This window comes from Grammomys surdaster, unplaced genomic scaffold, assembly GCF_004785775.1.
Source record: "Grammomys surdaster isolate TR1022 unplaced genomic scaffold, NIH_TR_1.0 783, whole genome shotgun sequence".
NCBI classification, from domain to species: Eukaryota; Metazoa; Chordata; class Mammalia; order Rodentia; family Muridae; genus Grammomys; species Grammomys surdaster.
Window position 1 is genome coordinate 19,711 of NW_021605202.1, and position 6,657 is coordinate 26,367.

The window sequence follows — 6,657 nt, forward strand, 5'->3', positions numbered from 1 at the left end:
TGTTGCTGTTTTGTCCTATTGACATTGTCTTTTGCCTAGTAGAAGCTTAGCAATTTTATGAGGTCTCATTTATCAATTCTTGATCTTAGAGTATAAGACATTGATGTCCTGTTCAAGGACTTTTCCCCTGTGCCCATGTGTTCATGGCTCTTCCCCACTTTTTTTTCCTGTTAGTTTCAATGTATATGGTTTTATGTGGAGGTCCTTGATCCACATGGACTTTTGCACATCCACATGGAGTTTTGTACAAGGAGATAAGAATAGATCAGCTTGCAGTTTTCTACATGCTGACATCCAGTTGAACCAGCACCATTTGTTTAAAATGCTGTCTTTTTTTCCACCCAGTGGTTTTAGCTCCTTTGTCAATGATCAAGTGATCATGGGTAAGTGGGTTTATTTCTGGGTCTTCAATTCTATTCCATTGACCTTCTTGCCTGTCTCTGTACCAATACCAACCAGTTTTTGTCACTATTTCTCTGTGGTACAGCTTGAGGTCATGGATGATGATTCCCCCAGAAGATCTTTTATTGTTAAGAATAGTTTTCACTATCCTGGGTTTTTTGTTATTCCAAATGAATTTGAGAATTGCCTTTTCTAACTCTGTGAAGAATTGAGTTGAAATTTTGATGGAGATTGCATTGAATGTGTAGATTGCTCTCAGCAAGATGGCCATTTTTAATATATAAATCCTGCCAATCCATGAGTATGGGAGATCTTTCTATTTTTTTTTTTTGAGATTTTCTTCAATTTCTTTATTCGGGGACTTGAAGTTCTTGTTGTACATATCTGTCACTTGCTAGGTTAGATTTACACCAAGGTATTTTATGTTATCTTTGACTATTGTGAAGGGTGTCATTTCCCTAATTTCTTTCTCAGCCTGTTTAACCTCCGAGTAGAGAAAGGGTACTGATTTGTTTGAGTTGATTTTATATCCAGCCACTTTGCTGAAGTTGTTTATCAGGTTTAGGAGTTCTCTGGTGGAATTTTTAGGGTTACTTAAGTATACTATCATATCATTTGCAAATAGTGATATTTTTGACTTCTTCTTTCCCAATTTGTATCCCTTTGACCTCATTTTCTTGTCTTATTGCTCTAGCTAGGACTTCCAGTACTATATTGAATAGGTAGGGAGAGAGTGGGAAGCCTTGTCTGGTCCCTCATTTTAGTGAGATTGCTTCAAGTTTCTCTCCATTTAGTTTGATGTTGTCTACTGGTTTGCTGTATAATACTTTTACTATGATTACGTATGGGCCTTGAATTCCTGATCTTTCTAAGACTTTTACCATGAAGGGATGTTAAATTTTGTCCAATGCTTTCTAAACAGATGATCATGATTTTCCCCCCTTTGGATTTGTTTATATAATGTATTACATTGATGGATTTCCAAATATTGAAACATCCCTGCATTCCTGGGATAAAGCCTACTTGATCATTATCGATGATTGTTTTGATGTATTCTTGAATTCAGTTTGCTAGAATTTCATTGAATATTTTTGCATTGATATTCATAAGGGAGATTGATCTGAAGTTCTCTTTCTTTGCTGTGTCTTTGTGTGGTTAAGGTATGAGTGTAATTGTGGCTTCATAGAACAAATTGGGTAGTGTTCCATCTGTTTCTATTTTGTGGAATAGTTTGAAAAGAATTGGTATTAGGTCTTCCTTGAAGGTCTGATAGAATTCTGCACTATAACCATCTGGTCTTGGGCTTTTTTTGGTGAGGAAACTTTTAATGACTGCAGCTATTTCTTTAGGGGTTATGGGACTGTTTAGATGGTTTATCTGCTCCTGATTTAACTTTGGTACCTGGGGAAACTTAATTTCATCCAGATTTTCCAGTTTTGTTAAGTATAGTCTTTTGCAGTAGGATCTGTTGATCTTTTGAATTTCCTCAGTTTCTGTTGTTATGTGTCCCTTTTCAGATCTGATTTTATTAATTTGAATACTGTCTCTGTGCCCTCTTGTTTGCCTAGCTAAGGGTTTATATTTATCTTCTTGATTTTTTTCTAACAATCAGCTCGTGGTTTTGTTGATTCTTTTTGAATATTTGTTTTGGTTTCTATTTTGTTGATTTCAGCCCTGAGTTTGATTATTTCCTGCCATCTACTCCTCTTGGGTGTATTTGCTTCTTTTTGTTCTAGAGCTTTTATGTGTGCTGTCAAGTTGCTTGTTGTGCTCTCTGAGATTCTGAGATTTACCATGGATCTGTTGTGCACCAATTTGTTGTCTAATTTTGTGAAATTGGATGTTCTCTCCCTGCCTTTTCATTCAGTTGGTTAAGCATTCTCCAGTTTTATTGATTTTCATGTGGAAGCACCACTTGGTTTCATCAATTATTTGTACTTTCTATTTTGTTGTTATTTCTATTTTACTGCTCTCAGCCCTGAGTTTGAATATTTCTTGCTGTCTACACCTTTTCCATGTGATTTCTACATTTTGTTTTAGATCTCATATGTCTATCATTAAAGTACTCACATGAGATTGGTCATTTTCCTTTGTTATGTTTTTCCTTAATGTTGTCACTTTGCATTATGAAGTTGCCTCTTAAAAGCAACATCTCTGTGCCCTGTAATATGTTTTATATAAATTTCTATTCAATGCTTGAACGTCTAATTTTATTTATTAGTTTTTAACATGATGTATGTTTCATTCAGTAGTGTCTTGTTTCTGAGTATTTTTAAACTCTGTTGTCTTTTATATCCCACTTTAAAATGTGATGGTTAGAGAGTCTGCTGTTTGTAATTAAATTTGCTATTTGGTTTTTATTTGTTTTTAGTCTGTTGAGATTTGCTTTGTTTTTGATTGTGTATTCAATTTTGAGGTAAGTTTCAAGAGGTGCTGAGAAGAATGTTTATCTTTTCATGTGAATGAAATGTTCTGTAAATATATTATGTCGATTTGGTTTATAGTATCAGTCATCACAAGCTTATCTCTATTTAGATGCTCTCTGGATGGTCTGTCTCTTTTTGAGAGTGAGGTACTGAAACAACCCACTATCAATATTTGAAGGTCAGTATGTATTTTTAGCTATAGTAGCACTTCATTTACAAATATGGGTGTCCTCAAGTTTGATTCATATATGTTATAAATTGAATTGTCATTTTGAAAGCTTGTGTGTGTGTGTGTGTGTGTGTGTGTATGTGTGTGTGTGTGTTATTATGTAGTGTTCTTCTCTATTTCTCCTGATTCGTTTTGGTTTAACAAATATTTTGTCAGATATTAAAATGGCTATAGCAGCTTGCTTCTTAGATTTGTTCTCTTGGAATATCTTTTTCTGTCCATTTATACTAAAGTGATAGCCATCCTTGAAGCTAAGAAGTTTTCTTGGATGTAGCAGAAGTTGCCTTTTATTTTTCCATTTTTTTTTTGTTAGGATCTAGTGGAGATATATTGTCCTTCATGTCATTGATTGTGTTTCCTCACTGCCATTTTTGCATGTAGGTTTGGAAAACTATGATTGTAGGTACAAGTATCTAGGCTAGTATTTGTTGCATAGATGTGATGTTCCTTGGTTTCTATATCCTCTCTGACATGTAGGAGAATATGCTAGCCAGTATTGCATTGTAGGAAAATTATTCTGGGCTATTAACAGGTGTGGCAACTATGAATTCAAGAAAAATAGCTTCCAAGGTATTGGGATTTGAATGGGAATAGGCTAAATGAGAGGAGATTCTAAGGAGTAAAAAAGCAGATGTTTATCATGACATAAACTGTGTGTGTGTGTGTGTGTTTATGTGTGTATTAACTTTGTCAGGTATTTTTGTTGTTGTGTATAAGGGAATAAATGTGAGTGATCATGAAATAATAAAACCTTAAACAAATCTCATTGACTTAGAATGGTGTTACTACTAGCAAAACATTCACTGAGATATGTAGAATGTGGGATTGACCAAGGTTTTGAATAGCTTCTTTAAACTCACTGTGTCATGTTTTTATTTTTAAGTTCTTTACATCAAAATTATTTTGACTTAAAAAAGTTACTCACCATAATTAGGCTGCCTCATCACAGATGTGTCGAGATGGTTCAACATATACTCCTAAAACACATAGTTTTACTATATGTATGGACTGAAAAACTGAAACCACAACATTATCTCATTAGATACAGAAAAAGGTTTTGATAATTGCTGTCATTAGTTTATCATAAAAGTCATGGAATGATGATGCCCAAGGGATTATAATCAACTCAATAAATGTTACATGTAACACAATAAGGCCAACATGATGGTAAATGGGGGAAAACCTCAAACATTCCACTACAATAAGGAAAAAAACAAGATTTTCCAGTCTCTAAACTGTTATTTAAAAAATTATTTTAGTGAAATTCACAAGCTAAGAAAATCAGACAAGAGAATGAAAACAAGGCATGCAAATAAAAAAGAAGTCAAAGTATCTCTATTTGCACAGCATTTGATTAATGTGATTATATCATAAAAGACCTCCACAAATCTCCACCTAACACTGCTAGTGATGCCAAATTACACAAAGTATTTATAAATCTTCCAACGTATTAGTAGCCATGTAATTTAAGAGTGATATGTGTGTATGTGTGAGAAAGACAAGGAGAAAGACATTAGAGAAGAGAAGTATAGATCAGACAGACTGTGTGTGTGTGTGTGTGTGTAATAGCAAGCTTATTTAATATATTTCATGCATATTTCCTATAGCTATGTCTATAACTTCAAGAATAGCACTGAAGTACAAATTATTGTCTTTATAACTCGTAGATCAGAGGCAGGCAAGATGTTTCTTGCTTCAGGAAAACCTATCTTTGACAATTCAAAATGGTCCAATGTGTTTACTGAAGTTTCTTAACTATGTTTAACTCCCTTTAAGTTACTACACATCTTAGTAATATTAGTACATTAAATATGTATTAGTTACTTTTATGTACCTTTGACCAAAATATCAGAAAAAGAAATTGAAAAGAAATTTATGTTGCTACTTTTTAATGTTTCATGCAGCTTAGATTCTACATCCATGGCTGGGTTGCTGAAGGAATAAAGAAAGGAAATTCTCACAGACACATATAAATGCATCTCATCATATTCATTGGGTACAACACAAGACATGTCTATATGTCTATAGCAAGGACAGGTAGTCCACTATGTTCATAGAAGACTTATTCATAATAGCCAGAAACTGCAAACAACCCAGATGTCCCTCAATTGAAGAATGGATACAGAAAATGGTTCATTACACATTGGAGTACTGTTCAGCTATTAAAAATGGGAAAATCAGGAATTTTTTGAGTAAATAGATAGAACTAGAAAATATCATCCTGAGCAAGATAACCCATTCTCAAAAGGACTTGCTTGCTGTACTTATTGATGAGTGGATATTAGCCAAAAAGTTCAGAATACCCATGACATGACAAACAGACTCAAAGAAAGTAAAAAAGAAGGAAGCTCCAAGTGAGAATGTTCAAATAGGATCTAGAAAGGGAAGCAAAATTGTCATGGGAGGCAGAGAGAGATCAAGAGAGTTGGATGGGGGAGGGAAAGGGGATGGAAAACAGAGACAGGGTCAAGTGTGGAGACAGACAGAAGAGAGGGCTAAAGGACCAGGAAAATGAGTGGAAATACAAAGCTGTCAAAGATTTGAGGTGAGGGAAACCTCTAAGAATTTCCAGAGACCTGGGGTGGAGTTTCCTAGGACTAAATCAGAATGACCTTTGCTCAAATGGCCAGCAATGGGGATATGGAACCTGAAGAGGCCACCTCAAGTTGTCAGTAAGGATTCCTTGTTGAGGGATGGGTACACAACCTCACCTAAAATTTTTTGACCCCAAATTTCTTCTGCGTAATAAGAATTCAGAGACAAAAATGGAGCATAGACTGAAGAAGCAACTGACCAATGATTGTCCCAATTTGAGATCCATTCCATGGGCAGGCACCAATCTCTAACACTATTATTGATGCTACATTGTACTTTCAGAGAGGAGCCTAGTAAGGCTGTCCTCTACAAGGCTCTACATATCAGGTGAGTTAGACTGATACAAATACCTCCATCCAAGCATTGGACGGACTTTAGGGACCTTGAAAGAAGACTTAGAGAAAGAACTGAAGGAACTGAAGAATTTGGTTACCCACAGGAAGATCAACATTATTAAATAACTTGGACCCCTGTGAAGTTCCAGAGATGGAGCCACCTACCAAAGACCATACATGAACTGTTCCAAGATCTCTAGAACATATGATATAGAGGGCTACCTTTGTCAAGCTTCAATGGAAGAGGATGCACCTAACCCTGAAGAGACTTGATATACTAGACTAGGGGAATGTGGTCCGAGTTTCCCTATTAGAGGCAAAGGAGAGCATAGATAAAGGTAGAACTTTGAGGGAAGGGAATGAGAGCAGGCAACATTTGTGATATAAGTAAAAACTAATTAACAAATAAAAATTAAATATGTAAGTAAGTAATAATTGCTTTTTTACACCTTTGACCAACCAAAATATCAGAATAAATAATTGATGGAAAATGTATTTTGGCTCATACTCCTTCTATGGAGCCTAGTTATGTAATTTGCAGTTATTCATGTATCATGAAGCTAGGGATTCAGATCCATGGCTAAGGGAGGTGAAGGAATAAAGAAAGGACATTCTCACAGACACACATAAATTCATCTTGAATTGGTGATATTCTCTGATACTGCTGCCA